Consider the following 23,383-nt stretch of genomic DNA (forward strand, 5'->3'; position numbering starts at 1 on the left):
TTTTCAATGTTTTCTCTGATGAACTTTATATGCAGGAGAGAAGGCAAGTCAGTACATTAAACTGCTTCTAACTAAAACCCCAAGAGAAATATACAAGTAGGCACAGCTATTCTGGGCTCAGTTCTTACGTTCTGCTTGCTTTGTGACATCTCAGCCGTGCAAAGCAAGTGGGAAGCTGGCTTAGCCTGGCTTCCTGGAACCTCCCCTGTGTAATAAGAATTTCTGGGTGACACAAAGGCAAAAGTGACTCCCAAGTCACCTCTTTTGCAGCCTCTGGTGCAGGAGATGTGTCCAGAGCACATCTACAAAAGGCTGTTCCCAGCTGCTGGCACAGCTCCTTGGGGCTGTTAGCTGCTGGTTATAATTTTGAATAGTCTTTGGGCTGCTTTAGCTTGTCAAGGACTGAAGCAGGTCCCAGAATCTGTGTGCCACAAAGGTGGTGTAAAGACCCTTCTTTACACCCTCACTCTTTTTGGGTCATGTGTTCAGTGCAGTTTGGCCAGACTCAATAATCATGGATAACAGGTCTTCGAATTGGCCGGAAAAGATCTCTGCTATGAAACATAATCCAAACTACCAGGCTTGTGAAGTGGATATTATTACTGAATCCAATGTTTGTTCTCCAGAAGGAGAATTACCATTGTGAGGTGCAGATGGCAACCCTCTCTAGGAAATAACATTTGGTTTATAAAAATATTCATTCGACCAGATGGTTATGTAGCCTTGAGACAAGGAGGATCGCAAGTTAAAACAATCAAACAAGAAGAGGAGGTTGAAGTGGATTTGACTGCTGAAAAACCTAGCTGTCCTCTCCATCCATCCTATATCCTCCTGTCAGCTTCTCCCTTACATCCACCATAGCTTAAGGAAAAGATGATGATGACTACAAGCACTTATTTTAGAGTAGGGTTTTGAAAAGCACCTAAGTGACTTAAGAACACACATGCTATTAACTTTCAGTGGAACTTGTGCTCCTAAATTACTCAGGCTCTTTTGAAAATCCCACCCTTAGTCCTTACTGTTGAGCTGTTGGCCTCAGTCTGATCTTTGTTACACATCTGCAAAATCTGCTCTTTATGCTGTGACCAACTCACAAAAAATATGTGATTTCTCCACAGCATTTCTCAAGCTGGGGGCCTCATCCAAAAGGGGATTGCAAGCCTATTGTAGGGGGGGGTCACAATATTGCCATCCTTACTTTGGTGCTGCCTTTAGAGCTGGGTGTCCAGACAACAGCCTCCACTCTGCCTTCAGAGCTGAGTGCCTGGAGTCTAGACTTCATGGTCCGTGGTGTGATTTTCACAGCCACAAATTGGGTAGACCCCTAGATCTTTGAGACACACAATGCATTCTGTCAGAGGAAATGCTCTTTTTTACAGAGGCCCCAGCCCGGCTCAGCACCACAGCTGGACTCTGATGGAGTGCCAGGTGTAAAAATGAAAAAAACCCATACATTTTTAATAGATCTTTCTTTTCTACATCACAGATCACTGACCACAGCTGGGGGAAAGGGAGTTGGATTATATTGCCGGAAAACAGGTTTTATTTTAGAAGCACAGATGTTTTCTTCTTCACTTCCTGAGATCTTGAGATTTGATGTGCCAAAAATATATATAAATCAGCCCATGCTATGACTCATTGTGCCAAGTCCCTTTTGAGGGTCCTTGTTTATATAATCCCGATTTCCTCTGATCTCATCTCATCTCAGCCTCTGGATGGCAGCTATCTCATTAGGGTAGTGGAGACTTTTAGGGTTTATCTTTATTAGACTTTTTTTTACCTCCAGTTAATTGATGGCCAGTTACCTTAAAATATTTAACATATTTGTAAAGGTTAGCATGGACACTCATACATTTATTCTAGGTTACAAATGGCTGTTCTTTATCCTAGAGTTTGATTTATGGTATGAAGTCATTACAAAGTGGGGTTCTGTTTGGGCATTTGAACAGCTGTGAATCTCAGATGGATGGGGAAGCTTCGCTGGCAATAACTGGCCAAGTGCGTAGCATCCTCCTCAGTGGATAGTCCACAGGGAGAACTGGAGCCAGTTACTGTTTCCTTCGATAGGAATTATTCCTTCATCTCAAGTGGCCCCAAGTTCAGTCCTTTCCAACAGCCGCTGAGAGGTCATTACATGTATCAGATGTTTCTGCATGTAAAAAGAAGTGAAGAGTGATGCGCTTATGAAACTTCCCACAAAAGTGAAACAATCCAATCAGCTTGCATGGCTAATCAAGAAAATACAAGGCCAAGATTAGTTAACTGAAATGCATGACGAAGCAATTACCCACACTGTGAAAAGCTTCTTCCATGCAGCCACCCACACATTTTACTGATTCCCTGAGACAATCACAGTGCTGTTCTAGCTTCGCTGGAAGGAACAGAGAGGCCTTTTAGAAGCATGACCAAGAGATACCCATCCCTGCGTGGAAAGAGCATTCTGCCCAAGAAAGTCATGGCTCAGTCTCTCTGAACAACAGGTTCCAAAGGCATCCACTGAATAAACAGACTATTCATGATCTTTGTCAGGAAGTGCCTGGGGATTTGGAAAGGAGAAACTATATCCTGACTACGAAACAGGAGCTTTACAGGAAAATGAACAGGGTTACTTCTAATGCTTTTAGATAGCTAAATAAATATATAGGTGTATGAATAAATATTAAAAAAATACTTGCTAATGCTTGTGGAAATGATGCAGGTTTCTCTCCAGCTAGACTGCTACTCTGTTGATTCTTCACCTGGCTGGGCTTCCAGCTGGGAGGTGAATTGAGAAGGCAAATATATTTAGCATTGGAATACAAGGGAAATAAATAATTCTCTGAAATGTAAATTTTGCTTTTCATTTAATAGTAAAGCAACTGTTAAATTAACCCAAAATCATTTAAAAAAAATAATGGAACTTACTTTACAACTTGAAAAATCTCTTCTATCCCACTGGTTCCAGAGGTGACGTGCATTTTCTGTGTACATAATCATACAGTCAGACTTTCTGAAAGTTTTATAACATTTTTAAAAATATGTTTACTCTTCTTTCCATATATAAAGATACACAGTGGGGACACTTGAAAGTACATTTCTATTTTGTTGTAGACATATTCCCTGTACTTAAAATAAGGAATACCAATAGAACCAGTAATATCTCTAGCACCAGAATGTGTGCCCGATGTAGTGATAATAACTTTTTATGAAATGAGTGCCTCAAGGCTCTGTTTTCTCTTTCTATGACTCATCACTGGCTAATTTCATTTGCTTGCATTGGTTTAATTATCAGCTTTATGCTGACGACTTCCAAATCTACTCTGGCACTCTGAATTTGTCTTGTTTCATTTCATATCTCCTACTGTTCCTCCAACTTGCCTTATATTTCTTAGTCTTCTCAAACATACCATGGTCAAAACCAAACTCATCATTTTTCATGCCAAACCCTCTACATCCATTCTTTATTTTTGTTGATAACACTGCCAATCTCCCCATTCCCTAGGCTCATAACATGGGGATCACTGAGGCTGTGACCAAATTAAAGCTAGTAAGAAATTCTCCAGTGGAATGATTGTGCGCCAGAGAATGCACATGTGTAGAAACTGAACATTTTGTGGAGATGGTTTGATTTCAGTGAAGGTCAAATGAAACCCCACACAGGGTTTCAAAAACTTCCTGGTTTCCCGCCAGCTTGTCCACCCGGCTCTTCAGCAGCCTGCCAGCTGTTGGGGAGCCGGGATTCGTGGCAGCCTGCATGGTGAGCTAACGGTGAGCCAAAACCCTAGAAGTCCTGGGAGAGCCATCTCCAAGGCTCCCAGCTCCCTGTTAGCTTCTCAGGTGCAACTTCATTTTGAAATGATCAAATTGAACCACTTTGATTTTTTTTAAACTTTATTTTTGTCAGATTCTGTTTTGTGGAGAATCTTGAAATTTTTGGTTTGTTTCCAAACTGGAACAAAATCAAATTCTGAAATTCCAAAATCCCCCGCAAACCAGAATTGCCATTCTGCACATAGCACTAGAACAAATCCTGTCTCTTGTTCCTCCTCAACAATGAAAACATCTGCCTGTTCCTTTCTGTTCTGAGGGCGAGATTACTTATACATGCTCTAATTATTTCCCATTGTTGGCTGCTGCAACCTCCTCCTTTTCAGTCTTCTGGATATTTCCCCCACATCTATTCCTTCCAAAATACTGCTCGGAAAATAATCTTTCTCTCCCATTGTTCTGTGTATAACATGTTTGGGATCTGCATGTGAAATTGAGATAATGGTAAGGTTGTCATAAAAGTTTACAATTTACTGTGTCTGGGATCCATTGCAATGTTATGGCCCATGTATACTGATTGATGCTGACATAATTCTGAGGACAAGTACAGATGTTGCAGATTAAGCTTGTTCATGTGCTTACATGGAAAGTTATGATAAAACCAAATGGTGTGAGACAGTGCCATTGTCAGTGCAGACCCGATTGTACCATACTTTTTATTAAAATGAATTTTCATTTTGCAGTTTCAATACATCATCCTCACTTATTTATAATTAAAGATTTATGCCCAGATCTGCAAAGGTGCTTAAACCCTAGATTTAGGCACCTAAGTCCCAATTTTGGCTCCACTGTAATCCACAAAACAGCTGCTGATCCCTGTAGGTGCCTAAACTCACTCAGCACCTAAGTTTTCAAAGTAAAAGTTCCCTTGGCACTCAAGTTTCTGCTCCCGGGCATGCACACTGTTGCCTCACTCAAGACTTCCAGACGCTGGTCTCCTACATAAACCCCAGAACCAGGGAATAATAGGCATTTGGCCACCTAAATTGTATGTGAGGCTCAGTCTGGTACCTGTGCTCAGATGGCACTTGTTAGATCGGATCCCATTCAGAATCCAGCCAGAGGAAGCGGAGGTGGTTGGGGTGCCCACCTGATAACCAAGTGAGAATGACTCTGTATCCAGTGGTTAGGGCACCACCTCAGGAGGTGGGAGACCCTCATCTGGTCCCCCTGCTCTAATGACTCTTTCATTATTTAATCCATGGTGGAACAGCTTCAACAGGAGAGACTGAGGAAATTCCACATCAGAATATCCCATAGCACACTCCTGAAAGGTGAGAGACTCCTGTTCAAATCCTTTCCCTGGCAGAGAAGGGGAATTGAAGTGGAATCTCACACACCCCAAGCAAGTGTTTTAACCTCTGAGCTAAAAATTACAAGGTGCAGGGCACCACCTCCCTCCCCCACTGACATTTTGTGTGGAGCAAGGCAGGTGGCTAACTCATTCCCTGGAGAAGCGGCACCTAAGCTGCCTGTCAGGTATCTGGTTTGGTGGTTCCCATTTGTGAATTGCTAAACAGGATTAAGTGCATCCCTGCAGCCCAGATTTAGCTGCCTATCTCCAAGAGAGGGGCAGGGCTTAGCACACACCCTTGTCATCAGGGGCGGCTCTAGGCGTTTTGCCGTCCCAAGCACGGCAGCCAGGCTGCCTTCGGTCCCACAAATTCGGCGGCAGCCTGCGGGAGGTCCGCCAAAGCTGCGGGACCAGCAGACCCTCCGCCGGCATGCCGCCAAAGGCAGTCTGCCTGCCGCCCTCGCGGCGACCGGCAGAGCGCGCCCCATGGCTTGCCGCCCCAAGCACGTGCTTGGCGTGCTGGGGCCTGGAGCCACCCCTGCCTGTCATTGGCATCTGCCATTGGTTAGTATAGGCAGGGAGCATGCTGGCTTTTGTGAATCCCATTCTTAAGTGCCTGTCTCTCCCCATTCATTGTGCAGGGAGCCTCAGCGCCTAACTCAGGCTTTGTTGTTCGTGTGATTTTGTAGGCACCTAAAAGTTAGGCATCATGATACTCAGCATTGCAACACCTGAGTCTCTTGGTGGATCTCACCCTTATAGACTGGCCATAAGTGAATAAATATAAGATCATAGAATGGTAGCATGGTAGTTAGAGGTAGAAAAGGTCAGATGAATGAGTCAAGGGCAGGATATCGGAAGGAAAACCATACATAGTCAATTCCGTTTAATTGCACAGCAGAATTAACTGCTTAAGAGACCAGCTTTCCAGAATTCCAAAGTTTTAAGATTCCTTCCATATTACTTGCACCTGTGTTAATATTGACAGAAGCATAAAGTTCTTAGTTTCATTTTTTAAAATCTTCTATTTGAGTCCTGAAAGCATTGCAGTTCGGTGTCTTGATTCCACTATAAAATGATTGTTTGTCTTCACTGTCGTTAGACTGGGTTCTTACTCAAGTGTAACCCCTTATCTCCCTGCACATAAAAATCTCTCCCCTGTGTTAAATGGTGATTTCAACTCGTGCCAGCTGACACAGCTAGTGAGATTAAAGTCCAGGTTCCACTTCCACACTGGCTAGAACCCATCCACTTTGTAGTGAGGATGCAGGCTAAATCACCCAATTGCTGAAGATCCTGCAGTGCCTTCATACAGGTCCTGCTGTGTGCCCAAAAGGACAAGTTCTCCCGCAATTTATTGGAGAAGAGTCATAGAGCTTCTCAGTTTACTTCAGCTCAAAAGAATCATGGGACATGCCCCCAGAAGTCCTAGTGACACACATGGGTGAGTGCAGCATTAGTTAGGACTCAGAAACTCTAGTCCAGGGGTTCTCAAACTGGGGGTCAGGACCCCTCAGAGAGTCGCGAGGTAATTACATAGGGGGGTCGCGAGCTGTCAGTCTCCACCCCAAACCCCGCGTTGCCTCCAGCATTTATAATGGTGTTAAATATATTAAAAAGTATTTTTAATTTAAAAGGGGGGTCACACTCAGAGGCTTGCTATGTGAAAGGGGTCACCAGTACAAAAGTTTGAGAACCACTGTTCTAGTCTGTCTCTGCAGGCTTTACACTTACAGCCGGCCTATGCTAGCCTGGGTGCCTGGACCCACATTCATTACCAGGGCTAGCTCTGTGGTGAAGTTGCTAAAAGCTAACTAGGTTTCTCTGCAATCTTTTATGATACCTATTTAACACCTAATCAAGTATTAAAACTATAAATAATGGATTTTGCTGCACCACTCAGACCCTAATAAATGCTGTGAACAGTTTAAAGTTACCAGCTTGTCTTTACAACATTGCACTGTTACAGCAGTCAGGTTAACCTTAAGCCAATTCTTGACCAATAGTTGATTTTTTTTATCAGTCTCAACCTGTAAACAGCATGATAGTGACAATAAATACAATATTTGTTGCAATAGCAGCACTGATAAAATAAAATTAGAAAATGAAAATAACCCAATTATACAAAAAATGGATGTTGCCAAGAGAAAATAACTGAATAGATCTAAGGGACATCAGTATTATTTACTCTTCCACAAACATTTTTCTTTTAAAATTGCATAGCCTTAGATGCCATTAAATTACTTTTTCCTTCTCAGTCTTGCAAATCCTGAACAGAAATAAAGGGTTATTTTTCTCCTGTTTAAAATTTTCAGTAGAATAACTAAAATAGTCAGAGGGTTTTGCTGTTTGAAGTGTTGGGAAGCTTTAAAAAATATCAAATAATATTGTGGGTTTTTTTAAACAAAAGATGCATTTTTAATTGTTTTTGGGTGTGGAGCCCCGCCTGCCTCCTATTCATCAGCTTCTGACAAATTTCTGAAAGCTATAAGGCTGGTGTATGTTATTGCTATAGGGTAAATTCTGAATTGTATTGTGGTTTAGGCAGGGAAAGGTACAGAAGTCTCTTCTCCTTCATAGGGCTATACCCTGCAGATTGCAGTGCACTCTGGCTCTAGTCAAACAAGTTATTTAAGCCTTTGCATTACTTTAAGCACTGGAATAGTCCTATTGACCCTAATGTGTGCTGAGCACCTTACAGGATTGGTGCACACCTGTAGGCAGAACTGTAGGTATTTGGCTAGTTCATCCACTGGAACTCATCAGCCCTGCGTGACGTAGATAGCCCTGTGTATTCTGCTGACATCAGAAGCAGACGTGAGGATAGCACACACTGCTCCTTTTTGGACCACTCATAAGGAGAATAGTAGAATGCCTTTCCCCCAGAGCCGTTTTGTCAGCATTTGCCCTATGTAGGGCAGAATGGTTCAGGGAGCCTCCATTCAGCTGCTAGAACTCTGCTCTATGAGCATTCTTGTGACTGCTACAGCTACAATCTGCAGCTCTACAGGCATGCTATTGTTAATAAAATTAACAGTGTTTCTCTGTACTTTTATTACTTTCCACATGGTGATTCACAAGTGATAGAAAATTACCTTTGTATACATGAGATGGGGTGGTGATGGTGATGATGATAATGAGAAGAAAGTAATCTGAGCCTTTGCTTTTATATGTGTGTCTTTCCAAATTGGCAGTATTCCTGGCTATCTGAACTGGAGCCAGAGAAACCCCTATAACTCCAATTTAATTTAATGCCAGGTATAAAAGCTGTAATTCAGAGAAACTCATTAAATGGAATTGAGATATATAAGAAAATGACAAATGGCAGCAAATACTTGCAAAATATTTTATATGGGTTTAATAAAGCAATATTAATATTGAAAAATAATATGCATTAGAAGATTTCAGTGTCTGATCTGATTAGGATCAATACTTTTCCCCTCCAAGCTTTTGATGCATGTGACAGTGTTACCAGGCTGTGTATTATAGCTACGGACATTGGAATCCTTTAGCAGTAAACTACGTTTAGTAAAATGCAGTCCTAGGAAGGATATACATACATACAGCCAAAAATAAATCACTGTGATAAATACTAGGCACTAAAAGAGTTTTCAGTGAAACAAGCCATGATATCATTCTTTTATATTTCATAAATCTCACTACACTAAATTCAAAGAGTAAACTTTTGATATAACACCCTCCCTTGTTGAAGTTTGCAGTCTTTAGCTTCTGAAATACACCACAGTTCATTATGCTGCTGTAGCATCTCATGTAATTTTGAAGCAGTGTGTGTGTGTGTGTGTGTATGTGTATATATATAAAAGGTCTAGATTGTTTTCTATTTTGTTATCTTTCAACCATTTGTCAGCAAGTATTGTAGGTTACTGTTCAAACTCATTTAACTTTTGAATACTGTTGATTCACCTGTTCACACTTAGATTTTTTTTTTATTTCTTCTGCACCTGTGTCAATCTTTCTGATCTTTCATCATTTCGTTGCTTGAGTGTTTTAGGTATTTTCAGGTTCTTATCACCATAGCATCTATTGTAGGTACTTATTTTAGGTATTTAGATACTCATATTCATTAATGTATTTACCCTAAGAACATCCTTTGGAGGTATGGAAATATTGTTATCCTCACTTTACAAATGGGAAGCTGAGGCACAGCGAAGCTTGGGGCTTGTCTACATGGGAAAATGAACTGGCATAGCTGTTCAAGAGTAACTGTTCTGTCGTAGCTATTCTGAAATAACTTCCCATGTGGATTTTCTATTCTGACTGTATTCTGGGATAATTATTCAATGTTATAAATGCAGTAATTATTCCTGAATAAAATCTGGACTACCAGATGCTTTTGAATGGACCCCAAAATCATTTTATTTATTTATTTAATTTTATTTTATTTTAAAATTATTTTCTCTGGTATTTGGAGCTTGACTATACGTTGACCAAGAAATTTCGACCTTGGCAAAAAAAAAAAATAGACTACCCCTGCTCTAGTTTATAAAAGACCTGATTGCCACAAGTGACATTTTGTATCAAGTGCTCTGAGAATAATTTGTTTTTACCATACTCTACTGACGGTAGGACTAATAATATTTTAGTTTCTACAGAATGTTATAGAAAGTACTGTAAGGCAGCAAGTGAATCTTCAAGTGTTCTTTGCTTTTCCAACATTGTCTGATTGGGTTGGTGTGTTTTGTTGTTGTTTTTTAATCTAATAGATGTATATATTTAGAACTATAGTCCTTAAAAGTTTTTGGGACTCACAGGACAGTTGTGCTCTTGGTTCAACACTTCTTTTGCACCCGAAGATCAGTGAACCAGGACAATTAAACATCTTTGGATTAAATCCAAGTTCTTCTGGAAAGAGGTGAAACATCAAACCACTGTGCCTAAATTGGTGTACATAATGTGGTTTTCATGCACTATTTCAGGATTTTGAAGACCTGCTATTGATGGATTCTACTTTGTGAGACACAGACACCTGATATGATGACATCCTGTCATTACAGAGCACTTCTGTCTTCTCTGCTAGTATTGAATAAAACATGGGTTGATAAAATTTGCTGTGGACTCAAAGGAAAATAACTTGGTAGAGAAACAGCTGAGGAAAGATAAACTGGAAATGTAAAACTGACAACACACAAGTGTCGGTGCCAGGAATACATTTCAGATATCTTCTCTTATGAGGGGGCTTAATACACAGTCCCTGTCTTGCTGGCAGCAGGAAGGGAGGGCAGAGTTGTAGGAAGTAATTGGAGGATCCCCGAGTCATATTGTCCTATACAAGGCATATACAGAAAAAAAAATGGCTGGCTCAGGGAGATTTTAGGACAGGAATGGTTGGAAAGGAAGCTGTGGAAGGAGCTCAGAGCAATGCCCAGGGTTCATAACAGGTCCCTGACTCTGCTGAAACCCTGCCTGAGGGAGGGGGCATTTCTTATCCTTTGATCCCAATATGCCTAACAAGAGTGCAGCTGAACTGATGTTAGTAATTTTTTGTTGAATTTCTCTGGTGTATACAATTCTGCAAGTTCCTCCAGAGGAGCAAAGGGAGTTGAAGTGGTGGGGGTTGACGTCTGGGTAGGCTCTTTCAGGGGCATTGAGTTGCTGAGAGTGAGCTCGGCAGCCTTGTATTTTCCAAAAGAGAAAGTGGCCCATCTCCTCCCCCCCTTCCTGTTTTCCCCCTCATGGCTTCTCTAGCCTGCACAATGTATTAAGAAGTCCCCAGTCAAGAATAGCTAGAGGGCTCAGTTGACATCTGGGTTCACATCAAACTAAATAGCTCAGGGTCAAATAATTTACAAATTACCCTGCCAAAAATGACAATTTTTTTTAAGTACCACAAGTCAAATACACCTCTACCCTGATATAACATGACCCAATATAACATGAATTTGAATATAACACGGTAAAGCAGTGCTCCGAGGGGGGGGGGGGGGCTGCACACTCTGGCGAATCAAATCAAGTTCGATATAATACAGTTTCACATATAACGTGGTAAGATTTTTTTTTGGCTCCCAAGGACAGCGTTATATCGGGGTAGAAGTGTAGCTGAGGGTTTAGTTCCCCCCCACCTCCTCTCTAATACAAAAGAAAATTAAAAACTACTGTTAGAGTTCAAAACCCAAGCACTTAAAGTTCAGGAAAGTAAAAAATACAAAGTTTCTCTCATAGAGTTAACTCAGTCATGTACTTAAATAGAACTTTTTATTCTTTTCCTTATGAAATTTAAATTTTAATACACTTGTTTAAATATGTAGGAATGTGTAACATGACTGAGTTTATGTTGTGTGAGCAAACTTAACATTTGCAGTTTCCTGACATTTGCATGTTTAAATTCTAACCACTTGTCATGGAGTGGGAGGGAGTCACGGCCCTGCACCCTCACTTCCTGTGATTCACCGTGACTCTCAGCCAGCCAGTACAACAGAAGGTTTATTAGACGACAGAAACACAGTCCCAAGCAGGGCTTGTAGGCACAACCAGGACCCCTCAGCCAGGTCTCTCTGGGGCAAGGATCTTAGACCCCAGATTTGGGGTTCCCTGTGTCTTCCCAGCCAGCCCAAACTGAAACCAAAAACCCTCCAGCCGGCTCTCTTCCCCTCTGTCTCTCCCCCTCTTCCTTTGTCCAGTTTCCCGGGCAAAGGTGTCGCCTCACCCCACCCCCTTCCTGGCTCAGGTTACAGGCTCAGGTACCGTCCCTCAATTAAAGTCATCCCCTGCTCTCCCATCCTCCATGCAGACAGTCCCAGTAAAACTAGAGGACATTCCCAGGTCTATCCGCCCCACTCCCTACTGCGTCACACCACTAAAGGTTGCATTCAGCTTCCTTTTGCCTTTAATTATATATTGCAAGAGGGAGATGGACCTTGACATTGGAAGCATCCTACTGAAACTCAAAAAATGCACCCAAATCCAAAATAATTTGCCAAACTAAACCCCCATCCATAGTTATTTTCTTTGTAAAACATTTCTTTGCTTTTTGGTTCTTGTATATCTTTTTTTCTTGACAAAATCCTAGACGAAGTTGAAAAAGCTACTAAAGAGAAAGCAAGCAAGAGGCAAAAGAACCAGCATAAATTATTAATAAATCGCCCCCTCTTCTGATGTTTTTGATATTTCCTTTCTTCTCAGACAGGATAAAGGATATTACAAGTGTGTATGAACACTAACCTTATAGTAAATCAGGCTTGGTACTATGACAGGAAATCCTTAGGTGTGGGTGTAATGTGTGTGCATAGATAAATGAGTATTTCTAGCTCACTGTGCCTAAAAACAGTGACTCTTGTTACCCTCTGTTCACAACCGAACTTTGGGGGCATATGAGGCGTTGACATAACAATACCGTGCACTTGAACATTATTCTCTGTGTTTGTAGCAGCCGGGCGGTCCTCTTGGAATGTCAGGAGCACTGTATTTTTTTAATGTGAGTAGATAAAACCCACAGTATGAACCGAAGAGGTTGCTTTGGGTATTATCTTCATCTCATTTTTTAAATATTTCAGTGAAAGTATTTAAAAAGCATTTTTGTACGACTAGATTTGTTCAGATTCAGGCAGATGGCAATTCATTTGGAGAGTTACTTTCCGTAAGAGAGAGAGATAATAGAAGATGGGAGAAGGGAGGTTTAGAAGTCAAAATAAAAGGACTAGGACTGTGAATACCTAGTGTCTGAATTCTAGAAAAAAAACGGCTCGACTTGTCGCTGACCTTGCTCACTCTGGTTGGAATCAGAAGTAACTCTGTTGAATTCAGTGGTGTTACTCTGGTTTAAAATTAGTACAAGAGGCATGTCTCCTTCAGTACTGAACACTAGGCCAAATACTACATTTTGACAAATATTGCAGTAATAATTATGATTTACAATTAGGGAACCTCCTGGATAAAAGGAACCACATACATGTACAGTAGTTATGATTTACAGTGTGTATCAGAAAACTCCCCTAGGATATAAACAGCAAACTTGCTGTCCTTCAAACATATTCCCTGAGGACCACATGTCGACAATGGCGCCCCTTGCAAGATTGAAGATGTATTTCGCTAAAGGAGATAACTGACAATATACTCAGAAAATATGCTTATTTTGACATACAAGTTAACATTCAACCTACATTTCTTGAAACTGCTAAAGGAGTTCACAGAATCTGATGAAGAAATAGGATGTAAATTGAAACCTTGGTGTGTGCTTCCTTTTAGTGAATGTTTTTGGACTATATAATTTACACTCTCAGAAAAAAAACAAAACTCAAAACCCCACACCAAGCTTGGTTCTCAGCTGTCCCTGTGTGCAATCTGTTTTTAAAATGCAGCAAGTAGAGTAACCTTGTTTAAACAGTGTTTTTTATGAGGGATTAAACATTAGCCTGTCCGGCCATGTTCAATACCACTTCCTCCTAGAGAGTCCTTTAATTGTGCATCATGGCAACTTCTGTCATTATTTTTATTGAGAAAAATGGGTTTCTGCATCTGTAATACTAGTGAATATCCAGCCACTCAGTTTTACTTGGTTTTGGCTGCCTGAAGTAGGTTGCTCCCTGGATAATCAGACATGCTTCAGCTGCTGGTTTCCAGTTGTTGCAATAATGTGCTAACATGCTGGTCCCCTGAAACAGCCTGCTTATTAACTGTGATGCCCAAAATGCCATCTGGAGTGTTATCCAGTAATCTATAATTATTCTGTCTACTCCTTCTACTTGATTGTCTGCTTTGTTACAGTATACTGCTTCTTTCTGTTTTTGTTGTTGTTGTTTGTTTTCTTTCCATTTTCCTAACTTGTCATGGAATCATTTCATACAATGATATTCACAACTGCTCTATGAATTACTTTTACATAAAGATGAATGCACAGGCTTGCTAGAAATTCTGCTGGGAAAGAAACTCTCAGATTCACACTATACCCCCTCTCAAAAAAAACCCAAAAGGGCAAAAAAAAAAAAAAGGCAAAAAAAAATAGAAAATAAATGAAAAGCAAGTTGGTGAGGTTTAAGAAAGAGCAGTAAACACAGAGGACTTGATTCTCCGCTTCCTTGCCCTTGTAGTAGTTTATTTCTAGACAAAGAATTTTACGCTCGTGTTGCACAGGTAGAAATGACTACACAAGGAACAGGGCAGCAGAGACTGAGGCCCAAAATTAATAAAATAAATTAAATATAAAAGACCCGTGATTACAGAGAGAGCACTGAAGTAAAAAAAAAAAAAAAAATCGGATCCATTTGTACCATTCCCCTTCTTGCTGCTTTAACTTCACCCTTTCTCTGTAACTCAATACAGCTGAATTCATAAAGTAAATTCTTTGGGTATTAAATATATTCCTTGGGGATTTGATTCACCATTTACTTTTCTTTATAGTGTCCTTATTATAAGGACATATGCCCATTGAAGAACACTCAATTAACACACGTAGCTAGCAACAGGCAGTAAGAGGAAGAGGATAACTCTGATTCTTTTTCAGATGGAGTCAAACTTATTCCCTAGCACCTAAAAATATCTCAGAAAATCTACCTCTGTGCTATGAGTTACCAAGACAAGTTAATAACTAATAGCTGTATCCCCCTACATATGTTTACCAATATGGTTCTATCCTGCCTAGGTGTGTAATTTATAGGATACACAGCATCCTCACTGCTATTCTGATCTATTTGATCATCACTCATTGCCTGCTGATGACATAATGAAGCATATATAGCTCCCACTGGGTGATATAGCTTTCTTTTTTTTTGGTCTAATTTAAGAACAACATTTTGGAATTTGCTTTTATACTGTGATGAGGAAAAGATGGGAAATAGTTAAAGTTTTGGACTTAGCACTATATGTCAGGCTGGAGTCAGTGGTACTAAGTATAAAGGACAAGGGGGTTAATATATAGGCCAGAGTTTAATAAATAGTTGGTACTTAATTTCAGCTTCTCTTTCTCAGTTAACTGAATTTATAAAATCAGCACAGTGACTTGTGGACAGTAGCCCCATCTAGGGGTGGACAAGAAGGTTTCTGTTGATTAAATGTTTAGTAATGCAGTTCTACTAATAGGGAGGAGGAAGGACTTGGGAGGCATCCAGCTCCAGGGTGAGACTCAACTTGAGAACAGAAACACATATATTCGCGGAGTGATTCCTTTGTTACAATAACATATTGGAGAGAGGAAGAAGCTATTAAAAATAAAAGTCAAGTGCAATTCTAAACTTGTTACTGCTGCAATGCTTTAGTCCCATGATGTCGTCGAACTGACAGTTCAGGGCTCCGTCCTGCCTTCCCAGAGTTAGATGCACATTCTACATGAAACACAGGGGAAGCAAGTAAACTCAGTTTTGGCTGTCAGCATGACAGGAGCAGGGAAGCATGGCAGCATAAGTGTAAAAAGCCTACTAGCTTTGATAGCAAGCAAAATGCAAATTGGTATTAGCAGCTTTCTGGGTATCCTCTCTAGTATTAATTTTAAAACTGGATGTCATGCCTGGCTCAGCTCATACAGGGGCCTCTGACGAGAAGAGGCTGAAAACTTGAGCTATCAAGCAGACTAGATAACCTTGCATCCTTTGAGAAAATGATTTTACAGATGAGGGTTGAGGTCACTGGCCGGGCAGCGTGGGAAGGCTTGCATTGGGGCTGCCTAAATTGTGCCTGACATGCGGAAAAAGGATATCAGTGTTACTGCTTCCATATCCTTAACTTTCATGAGCTGAGCTATTCACTTAAGATTTTTTTCTTTTTAATATGAAAACAGCATATGGGAAAATGTATATTTGGAGTTGAAAACATTTTAAAGCACGGTATGGAGAAAAAAGAAAAGTCTATTGTGAATTTTAGAATTGACCTAGTCCCTTATTTTGCTAAAATAAAATTATTTAGACTGGACACCTCTTTGTATCCTTATGCTTTGAGCAGGGGTTGGACTAGATGACCTCCTGAGGTCTCTTCCAACCCTAATCTTCTATGACGCTATGAAAATGGAAAATTGATTGCATGCAAGAGACTAGATTTAATCTCAGCCAATCAGATTGACAATTTTAACTGAATTATGTATGGCAGTTTTTTCCTCCTCGTTTTCAGCAAGTGATCTTGAGTGGAAGGAATAACCGGATTAGGGTTTCAACATGATCATTTGCATAACTGAGCCTGCATATGCAACTGGAATAAACATCCCAGCACTGGCAGGGCTCCAGGGACACAACATTTTTAACAGAGTGTGTAATGCTGTATTCAAACAGGAAATATTGGGACTGATGTTTGCACAGTTGTGGCATTGTTCAATGTGCTGCATTCATGACAAAATATCTCTGTGTGGCTATCCTATCTCAGTAACCCTGGAAAAGTCATACTGTAGCAAAGTAGTAGTTTGTAAGATGATACACCACTTTTTTCTTTAAAGAAGACAGATATCATCTCCATACAGTACAAACTTCTGAGATTAGTCTGCTTGCAAATCATAAAGAATGTGCTAAAGAGTATAATGAGTATTTGGACGACTGACAGTGTTTCTCTGTGTGTCATTTAAAATTTTACTAGACTGTAAGGCTGCTGCTATTCTTTGTGAAACATAATAAAAATAGCTACCATCAGCCATTGCCGTTGCCTTTGAGCTACCTTATCTCTGGGAGGTTTGATGGCAGAGGTCATTAAATAAATCAAATAAAATGAAGGCCTTTTTAATATACTGACTAGAGTGCCTCTTTGCCACATTAATAAAACAAAATAATACTGTTGCATAGCAAGCAAAAAGGTCCAAGAGATGCTCCACTTATCCTTTGAATGTTAGTAATAAGCCTTCTGAATCTTCTTTGCACTCATTTTTGTGCATGTAGGTATGTGCTGGGTAGCAACCCATTTATTCATTTTCCACTGTGCTGGGGCTTACATCACTGTCGTATTAGTCTAAGCAGAATGGAACAGATTGTTTATTTTGATTTAGCTCCACTTCAGGCTGTAACATCAGATGTAGCTCCTAGAGTGACAAATTCCAATTGCAGTGTCACAGATTAAATAAGGGTACAAAGGAGCCCTGCAAGCATTTTATTCCTCATGGGAGGGAAAGGATCTTGTCTGTTTCTCTTCGCTGAAATTATTGAATGTTGCACAACCCCTACATACATAAACAAACAAACAAGAGCCCCATTTCTGCAACGGGGTAAATACCCTGAAGTCATCAAAAATATGTTGGAATGTTCATGGTTAAGACACCTACCTTGTATAGATCAAATAACATGGATCTTTAATATCTTTACAAAAATATGGTAATGTGAGCTGATTTTTTTACTGTCCTACCACACTCTGATGATGATTACGTATTTCACATAGAAATTATTGATTTCATTTTCACATAGTATTTAACCACACTGGAAACTATCTCCACTCTGGAGCTCTAATATCATCTTTAGATAACCTTTAAAGATATTTCTTCCCAGAAGCAAACATGTTAGCTCTGTCTATCTCAGCTACACTTTCTGGCTTTGAAATATCCACGACTGATAAGGAGAATGACCTTTTACAATATAAGGTGGCTATATAAATAACTATAGCAAATATTAAATGTAAAATACGTAAATTGGATTAAATGGTTTAGAGCAGTGTTTCTTAACCTTTTCAGGTTGATGATTTTGACCACCTCCAAGTTACTCTGTAAATTTTATTTTCTTTGCTTTAGAATTGTAATAAAATTTTCAGTTCCTTGCAATCCCTTGATTGCCTTTTGTGACCTTCCTGTAGTCACAACCCACTTGTTGAGAAACGTTGCCTTAGGGATCTGAGCACCGAGTTTGAAATACTGGGTGTCTGTTCTGATCTCACACCAGTCTTTTACACTGTTATAACTCCATCAACTTCAATTAAGTAATTTCTGATTAATGCTAAAGTAAACAAGATGAGAACCAGGCCCTAGGTTTCACATATGAATCTTGACAAAATTATTTTGATACTCTTCTGAGGTCGATTAAAAATATGTCCTGTACAGTTTGCTGTGAATGTAGTATTTTGGATTAGACCTTAAAAAGTAAGGTCCTGTGTACCATGTGTAGACATTCAAATTGAATAGTTCTTTTCCTATTTCCTACAGTGTCCATGACCAAAGTCTCTCCCCCTCTACACACAGTATTCTCTAAATGTGTGAGACATTATTTTATAATATAAAGTTTTCTAATATTGTATATTAAGAACACACAAGTTTTTTGCTGGATAATTGGATTTAAAATTAAGATGTTCATGATGCTCAGAAACAATCCTCTGGTGCAATAAAGTGATATGTTAACATCAGGTTGAAAATACACTAGAATTTCACTTGTGTGGTGGGTTGCACTGCAATTAGACTCCTGCCTTCCTAAGTATCTTGTCTAACACAGGATGACAGATACAGTCTGCTGCTCAGATTGGAAATGGCAGCTGGGATCGGATAGGGTGGCTAGTGATGGAACCTGAAAAGCAAAGAGGAAATGTCTTTAAAGTGAAGGTTTGTTGCAGGAAAGGGAAGTCAAATGAAGCACTTTTCACAGGTGGCACTTCATTTAAATTATGGCTGAAGCACCTGCTAACAGTATTGTGTATTTCAACAGATAATTCAAGAATATACATTTTAAAGGAAGCATAGATAGAATCAAATATATTAAATAAATGTTTAGATCTTTGTGGGATGCCCCTGTAAGTAGAATGGATAGTTGTTGTATTGACACAGAGCAGGAGGTAAGGACTAGAAGGATGTTTGGGGGCATGCAAGGTGTTCACGTGTATAACATTTTAGAGTTCTCAGTTTTGTATTTCCAAGATATTTCCTGTAATTCATGGTTGATGATATGAAAATCAGGATCTCTCAGCAGAAGCTTGGGATTTTTTTTTCTGTCAGCTGATATGTCAAGTATTGTTGGCTTGGTTTTTTTTGTTTTGTTTTTTTTTCTTCGTTTTCTTCACAGAGTGCAGGATACAGATATTTCTACACTTCTGTCACTTTATGTTTGACTTTAAAAGGAGTATGTGAGGAAGAATTGGAGGATATGTAAGCAGTTGACATGTCATGTGCGCTTGGAAATGTGTCTTGAATACTAACAGTGTTGCTTCTAATCTGATAAATTTCACCCCTCCCAACAAGGCTGTCTGTAGTGAGGCCAGCTCTTAAATAGAAGGTCCTTTGCTCAAGTACATTCAAACCCTGCATAGGCACTATTTATAAAACCTGTGCTGTTTTAGTGTTCAAATTATTAGATGTAGTGTGGTGATTTAAAATGCTAGAAGGCTACAGAGTTTTTGGATGCTACAAGACAGAGGAAATGCCATTGTCTTATCACACTTTAATAGATCAAGCTAGGGCTTGTGTGGGTGAGGGTTGCTCCCTTTTACATCTATTTTTAGGGAGAGAGGGCAAACATACTGACTGAACATATCCCTGTAGAGTTAGCTAATATGAGAGGGAAAGGAAAATATAATTATGACATTATATAATTAGGGATGTGTGAAGCAGTTTGGATAAGAATCAGCATGAATTGTCTCAGAGAATTTGAAGTGAACTTTCTGAATGTTTGATAAAGTTGGGGTAATTTAATGCCTTCTTTACTGTCCCCGTGCCAACCTCCTATCTAGTTTCTAAATTTCATTATGGGGTCTCAGCAGCTCTGGTAATATCTGCAGGGCTCACTAGCTGTGAAGCTTCCCTTTGACACAGCCAAAGAGTTTGGGGCATTTCTGACCCAGGGAACCCGCTCATCATGTTAGAAATGAATATAAGAACCCATCCAGAGAATACCAGCATTATTTTTTCCAACAGTGGAATGTTAGTAAAGGTTTAGGAAAAGGCAAAGAAGTGGAAACTCTGTTAAAGAGACTTCTGGAGTTCTAGAAGGAGTTGGGGAATGGAAAAAGTGGAAAGGGAGATGGTTCTGCTGGAAGGAAGGGGCAAGGGTGGGATATGAAGAAGAGAGATGGGAAAAGGGAAAAATAAAAAGTTGGATATATTCATATACTTTTAACGTGCAAGCTTTGTTGAAAGGAGTTGAACTGAACCAAACCTCTGAACCATCATATAATTGCATATGTCATAAGTAACTGAGGGGTGCGTGAGTGTTTTGTTTTTGTGACTGGGAGGAAACTTACATTTTCAGAGAGAACGTTTGCCTACCCTTCATATGCAGTAGTCCGAATAAAGTTCAGATGAAATTTTAAAAACTGGCCACCTACATTGTGCTACCATGTGGTGCGTACTTGCAGAACCCACAAATACCCATGCTATAGGGCTAATTGTTTGTGCAAACAGGGATGCATGTAATTCATTCGGGTATCTGCAGTTTACAACATGCCTCTCATGGTTAATAAAAACAAGTGAAGGGGTGTCAAAATCCTTATTAATTTAGATTGTTAGTGCCTGTTTCCAGGACGTCAGGATGCCTTTTTCACTCAGAGGAGAGGCTGTTCATCCCTTACTTAGTGAACAGTTTTTGATGCTTAGTGTCATCAGTCCTACCTCAGTCCTACTTCAGATGATGAAAGTTTGCTTACTGTCTCTGGATTTGAAATCTAGAGTTCTGAAGGCAGGGGTTGGAGTTAGCTCTGGCATTTGGTTGCTCGATAGATCCAATAAACTCCTGAATAATAGGTGTGCATACCATGGTGAGTGTGCTGCTTCTGAGCTTTTTCTTTGGTGCGCTGGGGAATTCTACTTTAAGTCTCTTTCAGTTTCTATTATTTCAAAACTGATTATTTTTAAATATTGTGAGTGTGACCAGTAAGTACTGGTTGGGTGCATATTTCACACAACGAAGCACACTTACAGGCACAAACGTGGATTTTGTGTGCAGCTGCTATGAATTTTGCAGATGTAATTTTGCCAGCTATGTTTGAACATTTCGCCCTACGTGTACAGGACAATATTGTGTTTCCCAAAGGAGTACATCTTTCTCAAGAAAGTGACTAAAAATTAGTTATTCAAGAAAGTTTATATCTTGCTACATTGAAATCAATGGTAATTTAGCTATTGATTACAATAGAAGCAGATTCAGACCCTGTTATATAAGTGTGATGGGTCTGGCACCCCAGCATCCCCTTGTGGCAGGGGCGGGCTGGGGGCCTAGCGCTGCGCCACTCACTTGTCCTTCGGTCTGCCCCTGGTAGCCGGCGTATTACGGCCTACCGGCCAGAGTCCATAAACCCCCCCTTCGGGGCGGGGTAGCACGGCCTAGCGGCCGGAGTCCATAAACACCCCCTTCGGGGCGGGGTGGCACGGCCTAGCGGCCGGAGTCCATAAACACCCCCTTCGGGGCAGGGTGGCACGGCCTAGCGGCCGGAGTCCATAAACACCCCCTTCGGGGCGGGGTGGCACAGCCTAGTGGCCGGAGTCCAACAACCTCCTCCTCGGAGTGGGGTAGCACGGCCTAGCGGCCAGAGTCCATAAACACCCCCTTCGGGGTGGGGTAGCACGGCCTAGCGGCCCGAGTCCAACAACCCCCTCCTTGGGGCGGGGTAGCACGGCCTAGCGGCCGGAGTCCATAAACATCCCCTTCGGGGCGGGGTAGCACGGCCTAGCGGCCAGAGTCCATAGACCCTCCCCCCTCGGAGCAGGGTATTAAGGGGTGGGGTAGGGGGACTCGGGCCCGCCCTCTCCACTGAGCCCCGACCCAGGGCCCTGATTGTGGCAAGCTCTCCTTGCTGCCCGCTCGGCGGGGATCCGCCCGCAACACGCCGAGCGGTACTGCAGCTTTAAGGCTGTCAGTCTCGACAATCCCCCTGGGTCACTTCCTACCCTGTCTAGCCGGATGTCTGCATTGTGGGAGCGGTTCCCCCGTAGGTCCCTCACGGCCGGCGTCCCTCCCCGGGGTCTCCGGGGCGGCCTCTGCTCGGCTGACACCCCGGTCCAGGCTCATGGGCTCTCCTTCTGCAGGAGCTGACAGTCTGCGTCCTTCTCCCCCAGTGGCCAGCCCAGACTGGCTTTTATACCGGTCTGCCAGTTGGAGCATGCCCAGCAGAACTTCCTGGGCGTGGCTTCCTCTGCTAGTAAAGAAGGGTTAACCCCTGCTGTACCAGTGCGGGGCTGTCCCGCCCCGTCACAGTAAGCAAGGGGAAAGTCTTGTCTTTTCTTTTAGTCAAAAGTATATTTAGTTTATTGCATATTTTCGTATGTGTTCCTGCTCTGAAACAATGTGTTGTGCAGGTCTGTTGTGTAATTTATTGCTGCTTTCAGGAATGTTATCAAGCTGTAGTAGTGTGTGACCGGAGCACTGGCCCTGGTGCGAGATCTGAGACCTGAGCCAAAGGCTGTGAACCAAAGTCAGGCTGTGTATTAAAGTAAATGTTTACAAGTTCACTGTCCAGTACGTGAACTTGGCAAAGTGGTTGTTAGTTCTATATTCTGGACCTGGGCAATAAACTCAAAAGAGTGTCTTTGTCTCTGAACCGTGCCTGTGGTCTTTCTTTATGAATAACATCAAGGTCTGCTAAATTTACATGCTGCACTTTCTACTAATAACATTGACGCTTCAAGGACAGAAGCACTGAGCAGCCTAAACGGTTACTGAGGCAATGACATTCTGTCCCTCAGCACTTAACGTTAGGTAGTATTATCGAGGTCTGCTAAACCTGCTATCTGTGCAGAGCGGCACAGCGCACTGAAAGAACACACACACAACACAAGCCAATTGACAACACAGGAATTACTTTAATGTCTTTGGGAGAGGAAGTTATGGATGAGGTTTCTGCCAGTCTTTGCTTTGCATGAATCAAAAATGTATGCAGTGCTCATCTGTAGCGAAATGGCTGAGTGGAATGCAACAAGCCACTCTCCTTCAGAGCGAGAATAAATCACTGCTCTGAACTATTTTTCAAAGAACTGAAATGACATTGAGAGCAGGACGCATGGCTTCAAAGAAGCATTGTGCTGCCATTAGCCTTATCTGCTGATGGCATTTGCACAGTTGTGTGTTCTGTATCAGAGCAGTGTCACTATCTGCCACCATTGAACTTCAAGGATTTCTGTATTACCATTAGAAATTCCTGTCTTCATAAGGGACTAGAGTCTATAGGAAAATAGTTTATAGATTTTGAGAGATGTTAGAAGTATTTTAAAATTAAATATCAGGTACCCACTGTAATTTCCCTTCAGAATGTTTTTATTATGTTTAACCTTATTAGTATAATAATCAATCATATTGTACCGCAGCTATTAAAATATACTGATGGATGTGCACATCCAAATGGCATGGCAAATTGTTTCCTGATTCACCATTAGGGAACCTTGGGGTCCGTTTTTTCCTTTCGAGTCAGAGATTCTAATATAGAATGATAAACATCCTACAGAAATTTGTGCATTCCATC

The 23,383-nt window shown here is 41.1% G+C and overlaps 1 protein-coding gene and 1 long non-coding RNA gene across 6 annotated transcripts in view; one reads left to right on the forward strand and one right to left on the reverse strand.

Moving 5' to 3' along the window:
• PRKN (parkin RBR E3 ubiquitin protein ligase) overlaps window positions 1–23,383 on the forward strand; it is a 1,176,340-nt gene that overhangs the window by 730,702 nt on the left and 422,255 nt on the right. The window lies entirely within an intron of this gene.
• Window positions 1,494–21,972, reverse strand: LOC120400715. The gene is made up of 4 exons (XR_005596021.1): window positions 21,816–21,972; window positions 2,905–2,960; window positions 2,672–2,754; window positions 1,494–2,149 (listed from the first exon to the last, which is right to left on the reverse strand). It is a non-coding gene; the product is annotated as an uncharacterized LOC120400715 (long non-coding RNA).

This window comes from Mauremys reevesii, linkage group 3 (genome assembly GCF_016161935.1).
Source record: "Mauremys reevesii isolate NIE-2019 linkage group 3, ASM1616193v1, whole genome shotgun sequence".
Taxonomy (NCBI): Eukaryota; Metazoa; Chordata; order Testudines; family Geoemydidae; genus Mauremys; species Mauremys reevesii.